Here is a 23,844-nt window from a genome sequence, read left to right as displayed (position 1 = left end):
GATTACAACACCTCATTTTTACTTTTTCATTTTTAACTAGGTGGCACTATACATGTACATGAAATGAGTGGTTATGGAATGGCCCCTTATGATCAACATACAAAAAAAAGGTGGTCCTCCTAAACCCTACGGTTCTCGAGATATTCAGAGAAAACTGTCTGCCCTACCCTCCTTTCGGGGGGTCCAGTCCAGCCGGGGGGCTACAGACCAAAATTAAAAACAATGGTTCAATGCTATCCTTGTGGGGCGACATGCCCATTAAGTTTTGTGCACCCTGGTCTTTCCGTGACCCCGGAATCCTTGATGAAAAATTGCTCATGCGAAAAAAGAAATCTGACTAAACCTATATGACCACCGCCTTGCTGCACAGCAGTCATAATAATAACAACATTTATTTATATAGCTTTATATTACAGCAGTAATATTACAGTAGTAATAATACACAGTACAGTAGTTTGCAGTTGCTGTAGTTTGCAGACTATCTGGAGGGCATGGTGCCTGTGTGTCTGTGTGAATATGACGTGAAGTGAGAACCACATCCTGTCATTGTTACATTACATATTTTCAACTGAATTCAACTGTTTGCTTTATTAGAGAGAAACAATGACAAGAGAAGGAGGTTCACACAGACTCAGAAGAATGAAAAGAGTTTGGCTTTTTCTATTTGCTTGTATCTTTGTTGTCGGTAAGTTTGAAGTAAAATTTTGCATGTCTGGCTGTTAGCTCATCTAACCACTGTTGGATTCTGTGGTTGTTGCGTTGTGTTTTAGTTCTAATGTCTGTATTGAAGATGGTCAATAAAGCTTGACTGCGGGATCAGGATTGGCAATTAGATGATGATTTAGATGGTACAATAATGAATTACAGAACACAGGCTAAATCTCGAACAGTAAAACTAAAGGCACAGTTCAGTGTACAATGGTATGGACCTCTCCCCGTTGTATACTACACACAGACCTAACATATGAACACATCAGAATACAGTGAGAATACCCCAGAATGCTACACCAATATGCACAAGTGTTGCCATTACTGTTTTTACCATTGCATTTTATAATCCTGTACTGGCATTAACTCTCTCTTTCTCTCTCTGTATGTGTGCGTGTGTGTGTGTGTGTCAGTGTGTGTATCTGTGTTTGTGTATTTATATGTAGCCAAAAATAATGACGACAAAAACGATAAAAGTCATTCAGTTAATACTGATGTTGAAGTTACATTCGAACTTGATAATGAATATGATGGTGATGGTGATTATGAGTATGACGATCCACCAAATAACACAACAACTCTCAAGAACAATGTATCAGCCACAGCTGAGTCTGTTGTTCCAGTTATATTCAAGGGTTAAAGTTAGGGGGAATGGGGAGGAACGCAGTTCCGCCACCTCAGATAAATAATAAATACATTCTTTCATATCAATGATATAGCGCAATGATATTGTTAAAATAAATAGTGAGTTAATTTTTCGTGTGAATATGCTGTCCAACGGTGAGTCATTTTTCCCCGTTGCACCGACACTGGATTTTAGGGTTCCCTCAGCTGCTAAATCCCACTTTAACCACTGGTTATATTCACACTTCATGGTGAGGGTGATGGCTATGATTATGAGTATACCAATCAACCAGACGACACGGACCATACCACAACTCTCAGGACTAGTCCCTCTACCAGCCCTTTATGATGAATGAGACACCTGGGCATGAGGATCACCTTGAAGATACACCTGCCTCCATTTTATTAACACATAAGGATTATGTTGGCAGTGAGTATGACAATCTCCCTCTTTCTTCTTCACTGATTAAGCATGTGGGACTACTTGCCTAACCACAGAAAACACCGGAAGCTTGCTCGCCCTCTTCATCTTTTGAGAACACTGGTGGTGGCTGTGGTAACTGTACGGCATAGGGTTCAACAGCCTCTTAAGTGTTCCTCAACACCCATAAAGTGCAGCATGTTAAACAAGAAAAAAAATCACTTAAAATGTCATAGCACAAAATTCTGAGCTTATTTTTCTGTGTGTTATGTTTTATTTATCTTTCCTGTGATTTGGATGTAGGCTAGTGGTTGGACAAGATGTTTTATGTTAGTCTACTGCACTGCAGCAGACAGGGTATCAGTTTCACAAGGTGGGATTGTTAAGTACAATCTAAATGTGAACCGAAACCAAAAGAACTGTCAAACGTTCACACTGACTTAGAAAAATATAAATAAAAGGTTGCAGTTTGCTTGTGTCATTCTTGTTGGTTAGTTTCAGGTAAATTTAGTTGCAAGCTAATTCATCTAACCACTTTGTACATGCATTGCATTGGCTGTTTTAACCACTTGCTTAACTGCATTTATAATCCTGCACTGACATTATTGTGTGTGTGTGTGTGTGACTAGCATGACTATCAACTAGACTACAGAGCAACACCCAGTCACCTGAACAACATTTTACCATTTCTAAAGACATACCCTCCTGAGAACCGAGAAAAAAAGTGTCCTCCAATTTCTTTTATGTTCCGTTTTCCTATCTGTTTAGGATTAAAAACAAAACATCTTACAATTTTTAATTTTATAGCATGTCCACTGTGGTGGACAAAAGGACCGTTTTTCTTTTTTCTGGATTGTTGTGCGATAAATATTTTTTTAGACTTACTCTTCTTCCCCATCTTAATCTTCTTAATATCTTAAGTTAACAGTGTGACACTTACATAATAATAATAATAATAATAATAATAATGCATTTTATTTATGGGCGCCTTTCTGAACACTCAAGGTCACCTTACAAAATCAACAATAAAACATTCAATCCATTAAACAAGCAATCAGAAATAACATTACTGTAACATTACAATACATTAACATTACAATACATGTAAACTAGTGAAGGCAGAACTGCTCACAAGTTAACTAGTGAGGTCTAAAAAGTGTCACTAGTTTACTAGTGTGCACCAAAACACCCACTAGTGAACTAGTGATGGCAATTTCCATTCGACTAGTTAACTAGTGAGGTGCAAAAAGTGTCACTAGTTTACCAGTGTGCCCCAAAATGCCCACCTAGAAAACATGGCTGACTTCGTCCAGGCTGTTCTAAGAGCAAACTTTTATAAACTAAGATCGTTTGAGCATAAATATATGTTTTGATAATATGTCTAGTGACAAAGTTGTGGTGTATTGCTGTAATTTTCGTTCAGTTAATGTCTACAATCTTTAGTTTTTCAGTTATTAGTCTGAAAATCGTGATAAAACTGGAGGCATTTGTATATGGTTGCCTAGCAACAAAACGTTTCAGTAACATGAATATTGATGATAACATTGCAAATGTGGCAAGACTAGCTCAAGTGGTTAAGCAGCAGGAGATCATGTGGGAGACCAGAAGTGCATGAAGTTTTTTTCTTGATCTTTGAGCTTTTAATTACTTTTGAAAGCATGTGCAGTTAATGTGTACAATCTTTTGTTTTTCAGTTATTAATCAGAAAAGCGTGACTGAATGGATACATATATGCCTGTGGTTGCCTAGCAACAATAAACAAAGAATAATATTAAAATCGATCCCTTGAATCTTTGGTGTGGATCACTAAGAGCTCACTTGTTAAAGCATGGGGTTTCCCTGTTATTATTAAAAAACATTTTGACAGAATATGAGATACTGCATACTAGTGATGGGGACGAGACCGCCTATGCCGAGTCCGAGTCAAGACCGAGTCTTTGAAGGGTCGAGACCGAGTCGAGACCGAGTCCGTTGGTTTTCAAATACAGTCGAGTCCGAGTCAAGACCGAGTCTTTGAGGAAGCAAGTCCGAGTCGAGACCGAGTCCTTTAGGAGTCGAGACCGAGTCGAGACCAAGACCATAAAAACATGTCAGTTTTCATATGATTTAATATCATCCCAATTAATATCATCCCAATTAATAATCAAGAGTTAGGCCCAGGCTTGGAATTTCACCATTTTAGGGGCAAGGCCACTTGGCCTTCAGTTGGGCATATTTGGTGGGGGGCACAAAGGCCACATGTCAGGGCACCAAGGCCAAAGTTAACTATACAGTAGTAGGCTATAAAAATAATCAAAGTTGTATTTAGCCTATTCACAGCAGTAGACCTGAATCACTGTATGAAACATTACAAAAACATGAAACATGACATATTACATAGAAAATCATCTGATCATCTAATATTTAGATGTCTAGGCTATATTTAATATTTATATTTATTTTATATTTGGCCTGTTATGGAATCATGTATTGAACAATTTAAGCACAGCTCAGCTTTAAGAAACTGATGCAACCTTGATGCATGCTTAGCATTTTTTGATCATTAAGACTCCTTTCACAAACTCTTACTCAGCTGTATATCCTCTGATTTTAATATTTACCTATATCTAGGCAATATTTGTAACATTTATTTTGTATTTGGCCTGTTATGAAATCATGAAGAACGATTTAAACACATTTTGAAGACCAAAGTTGGAGACATGAATGTAGACCTTGCTGCAGATTACATTTTTAATTTAACCGGAATACTCTGGAACGGCTTACTGTACAGGGGACTGCTTTACACTTTTGTGTTCGGTAAGGTCTGCTGTTTATTCTGATATATGGTTTGTCGCGAACCGTTCGCGAACGCGAACCGTTCACCACAGCAATTAGCGGCTAACATTGTTTAAAAGCTGAGAAAAAGTTCTTTCATGTGATGTGATACATGTGCCTGTGTGATGAGTAGGCTTAGCGATTGCGAGTATTTCAACTGAGAAGAATGGGTGAATTTGGACGCACTTTCTGTCTTGCCATGCGCTGTCATTTTCTCCACTGTGTAAAACTGAATTAGTTTGCGCTGTGATGCTAAGATTATTTTGACAGGCTATAGGCTAAATAAAAATCGCTATTAAACGGACGCAAAGCAGAATATTGAAAGAAGGGGGCACCAAGGCCAACAAGGGGCAAAGACGGCCGCCGTGAAATTTCATTTTGATTTTTTGATATGAACATAAATTTTTTTTTGATATGAACATAAAAATTGCGTTGGTCTCGAGGACTCGGTCTGAAATTACGAGTCCTTCTCCTCCCACTGTGGTCCGAGACCGAGTCAAGACCGAGTCTTTGAAGGAACAAGTCCGAGTCGAGTCCGAGAAAGCAGAAATCGGTCTTGAGACCGGACTCGAGTCCGAGACCGGACTCGAGTACTACATCACTGCTGCATACTGCAGGCTCTGCTATACTGAAGTACTGTTGCAGAGCAGTGTGTCACTTTAGCCACTAGGGGCACCCATCAGGACCTGATCGCGAGGCTATTAACAGTAAATTTACATTTAGACTGGGTGGGATTCTTACATAATACCCAATAGGAGTCTTCTACCCACCCTCTCATTAGAATTTGCATAATACCCGTTTCAGGCACTAGTTAACTAGTGAGCTGCTTCACTGCCACACATGCAAACTAGTGAGACTTCAATTATTCCACTAGTTAACTAGTGTACAAAAATGGTCAGCTTGTTTCTCTTTTTAGGTGTAACTAGTTAACTAGTGAACAAAATATACATGCCACTAGTTAACTAGTAAGGCCCACAACACCCTCACTAGTAAACTAGTGGGTATTTTGGCCTTTACATGTTAACAAGTGACCATTTTGGCATCTCACTAGTTAACTAGTGGGGCTGAAATGGCCTTCACTAGTTAACTAGTGGGCATTTTGGGGCACACTAGTAGGGGGGGTTTGGCGCTCGCGATGATCATGCAATGACCCAAGGGTGAAATTCACTCAGAACCATTGCTTTAATTTAAAGGAGATGGGAGATGCGAGGTTAATCCACTGAATTCAAACATATCTAAAAACATATACTTTTGTTTGAAAAGTCATCAATTAAATGTATTTTTTTTTGGTCTGTGGTAAAGGACACGGACTGATGCCCAGAGCCAGATGAAGAAAACCACCATCGGGATCTTTGTAATCAAACATGAGGGTGCCAATGCCTCCACTAGAAGATGTAGACATTATAGTTGAATCACTAACAATGTAACAAAACTAAACATGCTGTGTTTAGCAGAGATATTTTTCTGTTCATTGCATTTCTATTTTACTAAAAAATGTCCCTGATGGATTGATGAGAATGGAGACAAAGGTTGCTGCTAAATAAATGCAGATTTGTTTTGAAGATTGTGTGTCTGTTTGCTATTTCAACACATTTGTTCAATTTTAGACATTTTCAAATCAACTTGTTTACTTTGGATTTACTTAAGAACTTTGTGTTTAGGATGAGTTTACTTAACAAAGTTTTGTCAAGTGTGGTTCCACGTAACTGTATCACTTAAACGTAACTTAATGTGGATGTGTGCTAGATATCTTTTTAACTTAAATTAATTGAACATAACAATGTGACTTTGATTGAACAGGACAGTATTAAGTTGAGTCCATGTAAGAATGCTGAATTAATTGAACATAACAGCATTAAGTTGGTTGAACACAGCCATATTAAGTTGGTTCAATGTAAGAATACTAAATAAAAATAAAGGAATTCAATTACTTACCATCTACTTTATTCACTCTTGTTCAGTTAATGTTATTTATTTGAGTCAATTGTAAAGAATATAGTATCTTTAGAGTTATTTAATACAGTTTCGTGGAACCACTTGACAAAACATTTTTAATTAAATCCAACAAGATATTTTTTTGAGTGTAGTTAACTAGTGAGCAGTTCTGCCTTTACTAGTTTACATGTGTCACACTGAAGCCACTAGTTTACTAGTTAAAGTTCCTTTGGCCAGCATGTTAACTTGTGTGCCACATGCAAATGTTGTGGGTGGGATTTCGTGAAATTCTGCGCTGTGATTGGTTGTCATGTTCTATTTGGACATAGGGAGCCAATAGAAAGCCTTAATTTCCAGAGTTCTCCGCCTCCTAATTTTAATTCTGCGCCACTAGCTGACTAGTGTGAATTTAGGCTTCAACTAGTTTACTAGTATACATTTATGACCTCACTAGTTAACTAGTTTGGACAAAGGATGCATCAACTAGTTAACTAGTGAGCCTGCTGCCATCACCTAGCTAGCTAGTAAGCCATTTATGGTTCACTAGTTAACTAGTGATATTGACCTACTGCAACTAGTTAACTAGTGAGGAGTTTTGCCTTCACTAGTAAACATGTGCACATTTTTGGCTGTCACTAGTTAACTAGTGAGACCCAAAAGCCTTCAACTAGCTGACTGGTATGCATTTTGGCCTTTACTAGTGGACATTTCTGCCTTTCACTAGTTAACTAGTGAAGCTAATATGTGTTCACTAGTTAACTAGTGGGCATTTATGCTGTCACTAGTTAACTAGTGTGCACAAACATGGCTTGCATGTTGGCCTGATATCAAGATATCAGAATAAATGCCCAAGCGGCTGGCCAAATTACATAGAAGTTAACAAGTGGGAATTTGACATTCAGTAGTCAGCTAGTAAACATTTTTGTACCTTACTAGTTGACTAGTAAAATATAGAAGTCTTTAAACTAGTTAACTAGTGCACATTTCAGTGTCCACTAGTTAACTAGTGAACATGCTGAGCATTACTAGTTAACTAGTAAGATATGAAACATATGAACTAGTTAACTAGAGAGAATTGGGGCCTTACTAGTTAACTAGTGAGCATTTTGGCTGTCACTAGTTAACTAGTTCACACAGAAATGGCTCACTAGTTAACTAGTGGACAGAAATGGCTTGCATGTACATGACAATTATGCCTGATATCAAGATATCTGAATAAATGCTCAATCGGCTTGCCATAGATTTGGATTTCTTACGTTTTACATCTTACCTTCTGCTTTGTTTTGTACCGTGGTTAACATTTGAAAGTAAGCAAGGATTGTGTATTCTGTCAAATTAGGAAGTTGGGGAAAAGGGAATCACAAAACTTGACCAATGTCTTCACTACACAAAGAGTAAAGAAAAGGTTATGCACAGCTCTAATAATAATTTGTATCTACCCAATTCACACAGATAAAAACACTTGAAACACATAAACAAAGACATACAAACACAAACATGCACACACACACACCCACACAAAAGGTACCCTGGCACACACATCCAGCAGACATAAAGCCAAATCCACACAATCATACCTCCCTACCCTTCCACACAACAGATCCACCACTAGTGTTGTCACGATACCATAATTAATGTTTCGATACCGATACCAAGTCAAGAATTGCGATTTCGATACTTCTTCGATACTTTTTAAAAAAATTATTTGATTTGGGGGCCTCACCACCTTGACATCATCATCAGTAATATTGAATACTGTAGTGTGATCATTCACACCAGTGGCCATCCCAGCCACTGGTTTGTGTGACTCTGTCCACACAAACACACATGGAAAATGATGGCTTATGTCATATTTCATATATTCTGCATAATTACTAGTAAATATATTTAGCAATTTGAAAACTATTCTAAAACTATAACTATTTTTAAACTATTACACTTATACGCATATCTTTAATGTGGTGTGTAGGTCTAATTGAGTGCACATTGGTGATGTGTAGGTGTAATTGAGTGCCTGTCACTTTAAGAGATAAGTGAGAGTAATTGACCTTGACTCACGGTTTTAGTCTAGTGAATAAAAGTTGCACATAGCGCATAAGGATATGTGGATGCAATTAATTATGTTTTGTATGTCATTAGATAAAATAAATGTTAAAAAAATGTACAAGTCGAAGAAAATCTTTCTGGGATCATAAAAGAGATAAGTGTCTTGCAATGTTCATTAATGATTTTAGCGAGCACTATTGTCAAACGTGACCTGAGCTAGCGGGATAGTTAGCAAGGATCTCTCTTCAGATGTAAAAGTTTGCGATGGTTGCTTAGCCTATTTCTAAATTACATTGAACCCAAATAGTAGGCCTAAATGACCAAAAGCCCACAGCCTAGGTAGGTTAGAAACATAAACTTGAGAGATGCAAGTGAGCAAATCAACTTGATATTAGCCTATTATTATGTGTTACCATAGCATCACTTGAACTAGCAGCCATGTCTCACTGCTTATAGCACGACAGCTGTGCTTACGTGTGTGTGAGGAGAAAAGACGTACAACCACAGGTTAGGGGAGGAGGCGCTAGATGCCAATTGTGCACACGCATAATTACTTCAAAAGAACACGGTCATTCTCAAAAGTATCGATACTAATAAAATTAGGCATCGTGACATTTTTAATTTCAGGGTATTGCGATACTTTTGTAGAATTGGTGCACCGTGCAACACTAGTTGCAACAGTTACCTTGAAAAAGTAATCTTATTACTGATTACTCCTTTAAAAAGTAACTTAGTTACTTTACTGATTACTTGATTTTAAAAGTAACTAAGTTAGATTACAAGATACTTTATTAGTTACTTTCAGCAGCTGCCGACAACACCCCCACCGCCTCAACATAAAAATAATAACCGGTTTTGCCAATACTCACTATACTGGAAGTGCATTTTAACAGTAATGCCAACAATGTTTATTACACGGCTCTTCAAGGCAAGTAGAACGCTCCATTGGCTTGAATGGGATTTTCCAACGTTCTGCGGTCTGCTAGTTCTGAATAACAGACCGTTGCTAAGTATAACAGACCGCTGTCAAGGAAAATGGGCTTTGTGCTTCTATTTCACGTCTTTCATATTACTGCGCAAGTAGTCTGGCCACTTATCACTTTAGAATACTCTGTTGCTAAGCTACGCGAGTTGACCTGCAGATACTTTGTAACGGACAAACTTTCAATTCATCCGGCGCAATGGATGAGTTTAATATTAGTTTTAATATTCTTGGAGATTACCCAGATTTCGATTCTTGGATGACCTACACAATTGCGAGTTACATGGCAAGAAAGACCTACTCAATTGCGAGTTACATGGCAATTAGGGCAGGGATATCTTGACATTTCACAACCCTTGATATAATGATCATCATTAAAATTATTGTTAAATCAATATTTTGTTGCCGGTGTTGATTGCTTTAGTGGGTAGCCGTGTAATAAGCGGGATAATGTATAGAACGCCCGGTCATTGTCGGAAAATAGGTCCCTTCAGGGCGGTCCGGTCAGCCCTGTCGGGACCTATTTCCCGACAATGACCAGCGTTCTATACATTATCCCTTACTGTACATAGCAGACGTCCCAACCTAACCTACTTAGATACTGAAATGCAGATGTTTGTTCAATAATGTCTAGTCAGTACACCAAATAAGGAAGGCCTATTGATAGAAATTGTGATAGTAAAATATGTAGATTTTGGTAGTTTGGCCTTTTCATGTAGCCTTGGCAACTAGCCATCTAGTATAGGCCTGAGTAATATGCAAATTAAATTACACTTGTTAAACTCACCTCAACAAGTCTTTTGCAATCATTTAACCTGCCGTGAGCAATGCTAAAGTCACTGTTACAAACAGTGCAGTGTGCAATACTATCATTATGTTTTACTCTTATGAGACAATTGGGTATACTTTTGTGTAGTCTGATGTGAAATGGGTCTTAAATGTTATTTTTTGAGGGGCACTGACTCTGCCATGACACTCCTGTTCCTAGATACACTAACTGAACTGATTAATTAAGTTCGGGAGAAAAGAGATATAAGCCCACCTACACTGAAAACTGATTGGTTGATTTAGCAAAACAGACCAGGATGCTCTCTGTCTTGGATGCGGTTGCAGGCACACACGCACCACTCCTCTCTCTCTCTCTCTTTGTTGTGTGTGCATTAAACTTAGATGCACACGCGATTTGAAGTCCGGTCTGGCTTGCGTGCTCTTGTTCGCTCTAGATTCCGGGAGATTTTATGTAATTTGCGGGCGTCAGGATATCAATATGTGGGAGACTCCCAAAACTTCAGGAGACCTGGGATGTCTAGCTAGACAGCACTTTGTCGCCAGCACAGAATGTACAACGTACCTTAATGTTGTCATGTTTAGCTGACACAAACTCAAAATAATGACTGTATAGATAAAACGTGCATCTCTCTCCTCCCTCCATTGTTGTTTACGTTTGTGTCGGTACGTGGTTTTACACGTGAGTTGTCCTCATTTTTACTAAGGAAAATGACAAAAATAGTAACGCTTTAGATTTAGATAAGTAACTTCAATCTGATTACTGGTTTGTAGCGTGTTAGATTACTCGTTACCGAAAAAAGTGGTCAAAATCATAGACTGTATATATAGAACTGGACAGTGTGCCGTCTGTTAAGAGTGATGCGAGCGTTAGTCCAGAGCCCCCTGGTGGCTGGCTGCAGTACAATGTGTAACTCCGCCCATCCCCATGTATTTCAATGGCCAAGTAGCCAACTTTCCGTGTCACTTTTCTCACCTAAAACTATTTTTGTATCAACAACTTTTTATTTGAAAAAATAGTTTTCAAGATGCTTCAATACACACAATTTTTCTTTTCTCGCTGAAATTATTTTTTTTAATGTTATATTAACAAATCTAAAAAGGGCGTGTTTACACCTATGATTGACAGCTGGCTGGCTGCAGACACGACGCTTTGTCCATTATGTTTTACCGTCTAGGCTGCAGACACTACCACGTCATCGCTCACTTATTTTAACGACACCTGATTTCGACACATAATGTAACCTAAATAAGTGTTGCTGTTATTATCATTAGGCTATATCTTATCACAGTCTGACTAAATACATATTGATAGTCATACATTGTGTAGCTGTTTGTAAGAGACATCGTTGTTAGTTGTGACAGATTCTTTGTGAAAAAAGATATGTGCTGTTCTTTCGTAGATGCTAAGTATATTAGCTCATAGCATGCTAAATCATGCTAGCATTAGCCAGTTGATAGGTAAAGTAAAAGGGCTCTGCTATATTGCTCCGAAGTGACGTTAGCCATAGTCACCATCATTTACAGTCCTACTTGTTTCAAATGGTTTAACGTAACCAGTGATTGCCGCCATCATCGTTGCAACTTCATTTGAATACACTTAAGTCACTGGAGGAGGCGATGTTAAGTTTCATTAACTCTTGCTTAGTTTTGCGAATGGCAATAAACGCCACCTAGCCTGCTAGGTCGACAACCTCGGTATGCCCATTTATGAATCAGCCTGACAAATAACGTTACTTGTGTTTTAGTAAACACATTATAGGACCATAGCTTAACGTGAGGAGGGATTCAAAGTTACAAATGGCCAATTTGCTTAGTATGCTCAGAACAGTGGTATCTGAAAATGCGTTAAGGTATCGTTGTTACCTGCGATTGCACTGCTGGAGAAGCATTTTCCATTGGTATGATTTGATCAGGTCTTGCCAGTGATGTGTAAATCCTCCCATAGACGTACATCATTTCAAAATAATAAGTCTAAATTAAAAAAAACTATGACAACTCATTGATAGGCTCTCTCAAGTCTGTAAAAGGCTTACTAGTCTTTCTCCAGAGAGGGTGCTCCATTATAAATCAAAAATGTAATATTGCAGCCTTCATGTCAGCTATAAAAATATGAGAACATGGACCTACTACGTCAGGATACTCTGTAAACATTTTACACATAATTAGGAAGCTACTTTGCTGTTCAGTGTGTGATGTGTTTAAAGTGGTACTACGTTTAAAGAAACATATTCTTTGTTTCAAGTGCATAAGAAAATACCACATTATGATGATGATGGTTATGGTTACCCTTAACAAATACAAAACAATATAATACTTAAAACAGGGATCAATCAATAGCCTAATGAAATAAACAATGAAAATGAGGGGGGAAAGCAATAATAAATAATAATGCCCATTCAATCAATAATATAACAACAATAACATGGTAAGACTACATTAAGGAGAATATCAATAATAAACAATGTCAAATTAATCAACAGCCTATAATGAAAATAAAACAGTACTACTGCATACAAACCATAATGTATAAGAAGTGCTTAAAAGACCAAAAACTATCACAAGAACGAAGAGCACTGGGCAACTCATTCCAACAACATGGAACCACTGAGGAAAAGAGTCTTGAATTTGACCTAGCGTTTAAGACTGGTCGACACAACAGACGCTCATCAGAAGACCGCAGTGGGCGGTTGGGGATGTATATCTTGATCATTGAATTAAAATAACAAGGAGCAGATCCAGTCAGTGTCCTATAGGCCAAAGTGAGAGATTTAAATATAATTCTGGCTACTGTAGGGAGTAGGGGTGTAACGGTACACAGAACCGTTCGAGAATCGGTTCATACCTCGGTTCGGACATCACGGTTCGGTACGAGTCCGGTACAATGGAGGGGAAAGCAAAACATAAATGCAGAAAGCTATTTTTTTATTGTGCATGTCTCAGGCTGTACCACCTAGTGTCATACAGTCTCTTCCCTGAGCTATCTGCAACAGCCTGAAGTGTGTAAGATGTAGGCTAAACAGTACAATAAGTACCCAGACTTCATCTGTAACTTGTAAACAAGATAAGACAATCAGCTATAAAACTGAAAATAGGCCTACAGCATCTCTTATTTCTGAAAGTGCAAATTACATAGAATAATGATTTTTAAAAATCCACTTAAGCAATTCCTTCAACATCCGTGTTTAGTTGTATATGGAAGGGTCTACAATTTGCTGTAAATATTTTTCAGTGTGTACAGTAATAATCTACTAACTGTGAAAATATCACACTATTTTGCCTTCTTTTAAAAAAAAAAACGAAATAGCTCCTTTCATTCATAAACAGTCTACAACTAGAAGTCACGTGACTTTGCCCTTCGACGTTAACTCGCATGGTTTGTTTATTAGCCTGGTTAGCGTTGACACTTTCGTTAACACCAGCTCCTCATGTGAGAAATTACAAGTTACCCTAACATAAAGGTAATTACCACGCGATTTACATAGCTTTCTGTCATTATGAAATCATTAAATTTAAGCCATAGGTTTTGGCCCTATTTGTATGTGTATCCAAAGGCTGGTGAAGCGCAGGGGAAGTTTTTTTTCCTCTCGTTTCAGTGATTGGTAGCCTACATCATCTGGGTGATGGCTTCGAATATGTGTAGCATGTTCGATATATTTCCACTCTCTCGCCTGTACTACTGTAACTGAAGTTCTTAAACTTACGATCTTAAAGAGACCAGCGGATCCTCTAACTCTTGTGGGTCGCCACCACTCGCTTAGTGCCCATACAGAAAAATCAAGGGAAAAAATATATTCACATATATGCAGCTACATCCAGCTTATATTTAAATAGATGGCTACAATATATTTAATACATATATAGTACAAGAATGTATATATGCAAGTATATGTGGGACCCAGCAATGTAACATATATGTGGATATCTTACATGAGAACATATATGGTGAATATATTCAATTAACTTATTTGCACACAGGCAGTGATGGGTGGGGTTTACAAAATACGTCACTACCAACGTACTCTAAGGTCGTTGGAATAACGGTTAAAATGTTTGCAGCTTTTTCACTAGCTGCTACATAAGCATAACTAACAGCTACTACTAGTCCAAATGTAAAACGTTTGCTCTGGTTAAGTGGATTGGCGGGGAGTATGAGGGCAAAACCAGAATTTTGCGGACTGACTGCATTAGTAAACCTAGCGTTAATGAGGAAGACTTTTTCAACGGCTCTGTAACCTTATGGGACAACATCTTGCTAGAAACTATGTGGTGGAGGGGAGGAAGGCAGCCAAGAGGTAGTTTGGCCATGGTGGTCAAAATTGCTGGTAAGTAGATCTTCATTGTATGCTAAATTGCTTTCATATAACATTTGCAGAAGTTAATGTCCGAATTAAAAATGGTATTATTGGTGGAAGCTGGAAGCTAACCTTTGCTACTTTCTGTAACATTAACGTTAGCATAAATTAGCCAGCGCTAGCTTTATTTTTTTTACACCTGAAAGGGGTTTGAAAAATAAATTCACTGAGAAACGTTTGGACAATTAATGAAAACGACTTGTAATGACAGAGTGAAATACCAATTTAACCTGTCTCCCGGCCATATTTGGTAGTATATTTGCCTCTAGCATGTAGATTGATAGGCATATAGAAGCTATCTTATGATTTGTCATGCAAGGCAGAAAATGTAACGGTTAACATTACTAGCCTAAGGTGTAGTGCTAGACATTCTATGCACTGTGGTTTAGCTAGCTAGCTGCTATTGTTGCATCATGGACAACACTTAGAGCTAACATTAGCTTTTTTTTTTTTTAGATAGGATGTAATGTGGTAAAGTAAAACGTAAAAAAACGTGTGGAAATTGAAACGTGTAAAACGGTAAAACGTGTGGAAATTGAAGACACAAGTACTGTGCTTAATTTCATGGAAATGGTATTGGAAGTAATGTGTTTTGTTTTTGTGCACTATCAAACTACTTTGTCATGCTTTGTGCACTGACATTCTTGCAAAACCATTCACACCCATGCTAAATTATGGAAATGTAAAAGTTGAATTGTATTGAAAAGGACCATGTATGGTCATGTAGTGCATTTGAGCACTGACACCCCTTTTTTTACATTTTAGAGAGGCAACACTAGAAAGCTACATCAAGGACACCGGAGGATGGACCAGAAGACCTGAGACCAAGACGACCCAAGCCCAACCCATAGTATGCTTCACTGACAAATGTTGATGCTTCATCATCACATAGACCAAAGGTAATAAAAAATTAATGTTTACTTATGAATATAACTTTTTTGTTAAAGGTCTATTTTCGAATGCAGAACATAACCTTTTGTTTCTGAGAATTTATACATTTGTTTGAGTAGTTTTGATCTTTTGAATGACAAGAAATTAGCTTCAAGCTACTGGAAACACAAAGTGAACTGAAAATATACCTTTCCAACCATATCTTTCTATGATGGTTGGTACAGCTTCCCTACAGTCTCAGATAGCAGTCTCGGATGGGAGACACTTCATGAGTGGGAATATCCCAGGACATTACATATTACACGAGTATACACTTTACCAACGCCACTCTCATTCATGCTGTATATTCTGTTCACTTGCAGGTTTCAGAGAAGGCTGGTAGAGCTCTCTATGAGTGTGAGCTGTGGGAGATAACCAAGAACTGACAACCACCTAAGAAGAGGTGGCGATAATGGCTCTCCAAGAGGAGGTTGTGAGTCTGAAGGCTTTTAATGAAATAGCAGCTTCTTGGTTGTACAAGTTTAGTAAACATTTGAGGATGAAACTAACTTTTCCTTTCAGTGTGTATATGTGTGCTTCTCTCTTCTGTGTATATGATATATTAGTTGTGTTGTCTCATTTAAAAGTGTTAGGCTGTCTGTGTGGACTGCTTCCCATTTTCGCCTCACCATCATAGATCTTTTCTGTGTTAGTAAACTGTAACTTTGAGGTCCTAATTGATTGTGCTATTTTTTAGGAGGCACTTCGAGGGAATGCCTGGACCCTGAGAGGACTAAGACGATAATTGGTGAGTTTATTTTATTTGTATGTCTTTCTCTCCAACTCACTTTGTATTTATCTCCAATTATCGTGATAACACAACAGTGTTTCTGCACTTTAGCATCTGTATTTGTGTCACTAATATTTTGCATGTTCTATTTGTATATATTCTGTCTTATTCAGAGGCCACCCTGAAGCAGTTCCCAGGCCAGACACTCACTCCAGATTGCTGGGCCAGGCAATAAATGCCAAAGTGACAGAATTGAGGTTCCATAACAAAAACAAAGATTTTCAATAAAATAGAATAAAAGATAACAGAAGTGTTGTGTGTTTCTTCCTCTTTATACTGATACTATGGTTAATTTTAAGTAAACACAATAGTGAAATATTTAATGATCAATGCGGAAAATATCAAACCATAGTAGAATATGAACTATATTAGAGAAATATATGTCTGAAATATATAGATCATGTGATCAGAATCTTCATCAAGGGTCATGTGATCATGCTTCTTACTGCCATATATTTAAATATATTTAATTATATGCATAAAATATAAGAAAGTGGCCAATATTGAATATGTACTTATATTTTGAAATATATTGATACATACAGGGAAATATATGTATTTCACATAGATGTAAATATATTTATTTAACATAGATGTGCTTATACTGGAATATGTTCAAGCTGCATATATGTGAATATATTATTTTTCTGTATGGGTGCTGCTATCTCTGACTACTGACTCGACCGACGACCTGACAAAAAAAATAACATAGGTGCCAATCAGAGCTACGGCGAGGCTACAGATTAGCGTTAGGTGTCGCTAAAGAACTCTCGTATTTAACAGTAATTGCGCATTACGCGAGTTTTATGTATTTTTATACCGTGTATTCTCCGTGAAAATTCATGCACCGAACCGTGAGGCCCGTACCGTTTCGGTTCAATATGAATACATGAACCGTTACACCCCTAGTAGGGAGCCAATGGAGAGTAACTAGGAGAGGAGTTACGATGTGTCCTCTTTGGCTGATTGAAGACCATGTTGCAGCATTCTAAATGATATATCACACAAAAGAAATAAAAAAAACATTCAATATTGAGTTGGTGGTATGGTGGTATGGTATAGTCTACGTCAGCGGTCCCCAACCACCGGGCCGCGGGACATTCCTAACCGGGCCGTAGCCTACGACAAGAGTTTAAAAAAAATGCGTGCAAACTAAATAAACTCAATTTAATTCGCAATAATGTCACATTCGCAATAATACCCACTGACGGTGGTGAGCCAGATACCTCAAAGAAAAAGAAGGGGTCATTCAATACAAAATATGAGGAGTCATATTTCAAATATGGTTTCGCAGAGACCGGTGACTCGCATGCACCAAGTCCTTTATGTGTGGTATTTGCCGTTAAGTTGTCAAACGAAGCAATGAAACCATCAAAGCTAATTCGACATCTAGAGTCCAAGCATCCTACACTTAAAGACAAACCCCTTGAGTTCTTTGAGCGTAAGAAACGCGAGCAAGAAGGACAAAAAACTAGTGCGTAAAGCAACCACATCGGTGAACGTGGCTGCGCTAAAAGCCTCATAGTGGCTAGTCGGATTGCTAAATCTAAGAAGCCCTTTACTATTGGGGAAGAGTTAATTCTGCCTGCTGGTAAAGGCATGTGCAATGAACTCCTTGGGGAGGCTGCAGCTAAAAAAATAGCTCAGGTACTAAGTAACGCGTTACTGGCATCACTGGCCACAGCACACAATAAGAGCATTGAAAAATCCTTCAGCAGCTTACACAACACACCAACATTTTGGGAGATTAGCTTATTAACCACCTCCCCCAGAGTTAGATAGGATGATACATACATACCCTTCTTGTGTCTGAGAGTGCAGGAACTCCAACCCACTGTTAGCCTAGCTTAGCATAGCTCATTAAGGTGGGCAGAACCAACTACCTCTTAAAAGTGACAAAAGAACTCCAACATTCTCCAACATGTTCACTGCAAAAACAGCTTATCGAACAAAATCTAACCAAGTGTTATTAATCTTATATCAAGATAAAAAAAAATAGTTGGTATTGTTTTCAGTATAAAGAGACTTACCTAGAGCTTTCTTGTGAAATCATTTGACTTAATTTAAAAAACCATTGACTTATTTTAAGACATCTCATCTTGAAAACAAGCAAATTTGTCTGCCAGTGAGTTAAGCAAATTTGTCCTAAAAACAAGCAAATTTGTCTGCCAGTGCATTGAGCAAATTTGTCTTGATAAGACTCCTTAAAATAAGTTAAAGTCTTCTTAAATTAAGTCAAAATGATCTTTTGAGAGGGCGCTAGGTAAGTCTTTTCATACTAAAAACAATACCAAATAGATTTTTTAATCTTAATATAAGATCAATAACACTTGGTTAGAATTCATTTTTTGCAGTGTTGTGACTAGTATTATAACTAGATGTACCGCAGAGCGGTACAAAATATGACCGCCGCCCAGTCCAGCACATTTTTTCCACAAAAATAAGTCACGCTTGTCAAATTGTGTTCATTTCCTACTAGTGCTGGGCGTTATACCTGTTCACACCGTATACCGGTGTATATTTTTGTTATGATATGAATTTTTAATATACCGCCATACCGGTGTATTTTATTACACAACGTTTGGAACGCTAGTGTTTCAGACGGGACACGCATGGTGCGACTGCGGGGCGTAGTGAGGGTAAACACAAAAACCTTACATTTTTCCACTGAAGTATGAACCTTAAGGCTTAATTTCTCGTTAGGTAAGGGGTTCATTAAGGGTGTTGCACAGAATACCTTAAATTGTTTGTTTTGTTAAGGAAAAATGTTAAGGGATACTGCATTGAAAGGGATTTACCGTCACGAAAATTCTATTGAGATTGTTCAACAGCAGTAATAGCTGGCTAGTAGGTGATGTCATTAGTTAGCAACCCACCGAACACAGTGAAGTTTAATGATCTTGCCTCTTACCATTCATCTCACCTTAAGAATATTCGCTGATATTATCCAGGTAGCAAGTAAAGCATATTATAGACATGAACTGAACAATACTAGCTGGTTAGAAATGATCCTGACTGTCATCAGTGCACCAAAACAAACTTGTTTGTTAATGTTTTGCCTAGCGAACCGAACCGAAGCTCATGGCAGGCTAACAAGACATCCACATGAAGTTGTAAACCACACAATAACAATAAGGCATGTTTCTGATAGGCCTATTTGACAGAGTAAGCATATTAGCAGAGAGGTTTTATTTTCAATTGTATAATTTTCAAAAAAGTATAATTATTGCAAGTTGCACTACCTTTTGTATTGGTTTTATATAAGATGTTTGTGAAATTTGCACAGTAAAAAATCTGGATTTTGACTGCAATTGTCTTTGCATTCTGATTCCTCACTTTATTAGAATCATGAGTGGCTCTTTGTAAACAGCATCATTTTCTGGGGCCATGCAAACCTGTGGAGTTATTCTACATCATAACAGTAAAAAAAAAAAAACAACCAGAGGCAAAGTTATTCTACATCATGACAGCAAAAAAACAAAAACAACCAGAGGCGGACAGAGTACACAGCTTCATTACTTGAGTAAAAGTATAGATACCCTTTGCTAAATTTTTACTCAAGTACAAGTAAAAGTACAACAGTCAAATTACTTAAGTAAAAGTACTGAAGTACTTGTTTTTAAAAGTACTTGAGTATCAAGAGTACAAGAGTAGCCTACATTTTTTTTTTTTTTTCAAATATTGCATTACTACTGCCACAGTGCTTACATTTATGTACAGAAACGTCCTACATGGAGTAATGAAAAATGTTAATACCTTGGAGAATGTAAAAGGAATTGAAAGTAAAATCAAGTCATTTTCATCTTTTTACCATGTTGCCAGGGATGGGCAGTATTTCTGTATAAATGTATTTAAAATATGTATTTCAAATACAAAATACTATTTTGTAATTGAAACACTTGAAGCGAAAACTATCATTAACTTGTTCAGAAAATTTAAATAGTCTGGTGAGGTGGGGCCACAGGTTGACACATTCCTGGATGGACCTGCTGCGTCTTCATCCATTGTTTCGTCCATGGTTTTGTCTCTTATCTAAATCTGACCATGGAGTTGACTTTGGCGGAAAGCTGAGGTGATTGCTGATAGGCTGTCCCAATCAGTGGCGCCTGCACAATCCAATCACGTTTGAGAGGGAAACAACAAATTGAGGATTTCCGAGATTTTTCTTGTTTCCTTTTTTTTTAGAAGTAACGGGTACTCACGGTTATGGATAGAAATGTAGTGGAGTAAAGAGTACAATATTTGCCTCTCAAATGTACTTGAGTAAAGTCATGAGTACTCCCCAAAAATGATCCTTGAGTAAAGTACAGATCCCTCAAAATTGTACTCAAGTACTGTACTCAAGTAAATGTACTCCGTTACTGTCCGGCTCTGCCAACAACATACAGTAGGTCTTGCATCTGCGGTTCGTGCTATTCTTTGTTTGCTTTTTGTAATCATGTACTGACAGTGTGTGTGTGTGTTTGTGTAAAACACTATCTGTTATAGCTGGAGATAAGTCCATCACTCCCTCATTTATACCTAACAGTTCTGATGACTTTATCCCAGAACACCCGACAACTTCCGCGCAGACCACCAAATCTGACTATGATGACAATGACTATGACTATGATGATGAAACTGCAGACACAGATGGTTACTTTACTGTTCAAGCCTCTAGGACGACTTGCCTAACCACAGAGAAAACTGGAGTCCTGCTTACCCTTTTCCTTGTGTTCTGGAACAGCTGGTGGTAGCTGCAGGATCCGTATGGCATGAGGTGCTCATGGGGTACGACACTGTCTCTTCATCCTGCCTCACCACAGCCAAACCTGAGCAGCAAGACATTTTACACACAAGCTCGTTCATCTATCTACATTCATAGCCAAACACATTTTGTAAGCAGATGCACTTGTTTTCACCCCCCAATGTAAGCTTTGGCAATTTTAATATCTTATTTATGGAAAACGGGTGTGCACATCCAAAATACATGTTCACAGGTACCAGACAAAACGTGTCAGAGAGAGACGGAGATGGTCTGCACACTGTATGGGAGCTCCAAGAAATGCTTTATTATATCAACAGATCTTCAGCAGTTTTTTTACAAATGTACAAGGCTGGCTATTCCTTTGATGTTATGCATGTCGATTACCTGAAATTGAGGAAATTTGCAACATTTTCAGACTTGCAACCCTTCCTCTATTTTATGTTATGTCTGAGAGGTGGTTTGAGAGGAAGTTTTTAGGTAGTGAAACTACTTTATGCCTCCTATCAGAAAGACTTGCTCATTCACCGCCTGTGCTGAACATAACCTTACCAGACAACTGAAAACTGTGTATGTACTATGTTTTTGTTACAGCTACCATTATGGGGCCTGATTTGCTGCATCTGCCTGTCAATCAAAATAAAAATGTATCACAACAACAAACTCTGTGTTTCTTAACATCTCTGAGCATCAATCCTTTGAAAATCTGTGTCTTTATGAACTTTGCTCTTTATACAGTAATTTCCTGGGTATTAAGTATAAGTAAGTATAAGTATATATACTTTTTTGATCCCGTGAGGGAAATTTGGTCTCTGCATTTAACCCAATCGGTGAATTAGTGAAACACAAACAGCACACAGTGAGGTGAAGCACACACTAATCCCGGCGCAGTGAGCTGCCTGCTTCAACGGCGGCGCTCGGGGAGCAGTGAGGGGTTAGTTGCCTTGCTCAAGGGCACTTCAGCCGCGGCCCACTGGTCGGGGCTCGAACCGGCAACCCGACTGTTACAAGTCCAGAGTGCTAACCAGTGGGCCACGGCTGCCCCCATTTTATTAGCCGCATTGTGTATAAATCGCAGGACAGTGTTTTATGCAAGATAAAAAAACAAAACCATAATATAGCTGCAAGCAGCAATGAGGGTCCAAGCAGTTGAGCAGGAGCTGGGATTGGGATTGGATTGGATTGGACTGGATTGCATTGGATAGGACTGGACTGGACTGGATTGGATTGGGTCTTGAGTCCAAAGTTTGGTTTCGATACATGAAAGCGTTGGTGAGATATGAGCCTACTTCCTGTGATTATAGCGCCCACCTAGTGGTCAAAAGACTCATTGTGTCAAACAGATTTATTGTGCGTCCTCAGTATGTGGTCCCAAGTATTGAGATTGGTTTTGATACGTGAAAGCCTTGAGATATGAGATGACTTCCTGTTTGGCTGCTTTGCCGCCAAATTTGATTGGTTGTGACGGGCAAAGGCTTTTGAATATCAATATGGAACAAATAACTTTTGTGAGGCATGGTCTGAAGATCATCTGTGCCAAGTTTCGTGAAAATTGGATGAAATTTGTGACCTGTGCAAACTTTTCAGTGTTTCTGAGGAAATTCAATATGGCGGACGGTCCAACATGGCGTATATTGACGCCATGGGATGCGTTGAGTTCGGCCTCATCCAAGGATTCCAAATATAGCTCAATGTTTAATATAATGCGCATAGATGTAATGGCAAATTTTCATGGCAAATTTTTACTGTATGGTTCAGTGGCAAAAGAGAGTTGTGTTATAATAACTAGATGTACCGCATAGCGGTACAAAATATGACCGCCGCTCAGTCCTGTACATCCGTTCCGCAAACATAAATCACACTAATCAATTTGTATCCATCTTCTACTCCACCCCCACTCTTGAAACTTTTGTGTAGCATGCCTGTGTGTGTGTGTGTGTGTGTGCGGGCCGCACAGCAAGTAGCCTACTGGCGCTGCGAAGGTGAATAGATTTGTAGCACTAGCCAAAAAATGTGTAGCATTGTTATAAAAACAATCTCTAAACAATCAAGTAGGGCAGTTCATCACAGTTCATCCATTGCAACTGGACTGATGAAAGGTCATGTACACCTGTAGGCTACATTGTATTTGTGGAAAGCAGAAGGTATCAGTTTTACATTTATTTATTTATTTATTTATTTACAAACGAAACAATCCCTGTCATTTCTATGCAGTTCTCAACAGCTATCAAGAAGAGAGGTCATGCCATGGATTTTTGTGAATGTTTCTTCTTCTACATATGCACGATTTTAGTCATCTTTAGTTCATATGACATTCAACTTTATTGTCAATGCACAAAATAGCCTACCAATAGTCTAAAACGAAATGCAGTTTACGTCTAACCAGTGGTAGGCCTACAAATAACTGACATGTCCAAAAGGGCCTTCATGAAATGCGTCACTAGACTGTTCACATTTTAACGGGCCAAGTTGAGAGCTGCGTCCGTTATTGTTCGTGGGACAAATACTGATTTCCACATTGCAACTGAATCCATGGTCAGGGACCACCAGCAATGTCCTCACGGACCACAAGTGGCCCGCGGATAGTGTAAGGCAGTGCACATTAGATTGGATTAGATTAGATACTTTATTGTCATTGTACACAGAATACAATGAGCAACACAATGAGCAGTGACAACACGTCATGATACATTCGATAATGTTTGATCA

At 38.3% G+C, this 23,844-nt stretch overlaps 2 long non-coding RNA genes across 3 annotated transcripts; both read left to right on the top strand.

Moving 5' to 3' along the window:
* Positions 1-532: 532 nt before the first annotated feature.
* On the top strand, positions 533-2,524 carry LOC121713902. The gene is made up of 2 exons (XR_006032978.1): positions 533-685; positions 1,122-2,524. It is a non-coding gene; the product is annotated as an uncharacterized LOC121713902 (long non-coding RNA).
* Positions 2,525-13,855: 11,331 nt separating this feature from the next.
* LOC121713903 lies at positions 13,856-16,636 on the top strand. 2 transcript variants are annotated; one of them, XR_006032979.1, is made up of 5 exons: positions 13,856-14,641; positions 15,437-15,570; positions 15,925-16,031; positions 16,299-16,349; positions 16,505-16,636. It is a non-coding gene; the product is annotated as an uncharacterized LOC121713903 (long non-coding RNA). The 2 variants fall into 2 exon arrangements; XR_006032980.1 differs by having other exon boundaries at positions 15,925-16,034.
* The last annotated feature ends 7,208 nt before the right edge of the window (positions 16,637-23,844 follow it).

Source organism: Alosa sapidissima, chromosome 7, assembly GCF_018492685.1.
Source record: "Alosa sapidissima isolate fAloSap1 chromosome 7, fAloSap1.pri, whole genome shotgun sequence".
In the NCBI taxonomy this organism is placed as follows: domain Eukaryota; kingdom Metazoa; phylum Chordata; class Actinopteri; order Clupeiformes; family Clupeidae; genus Alosa; species Alosa sapidissima.
This window is presented reverse-complemented; position numbering and strand designations above follow the sequence as displayed.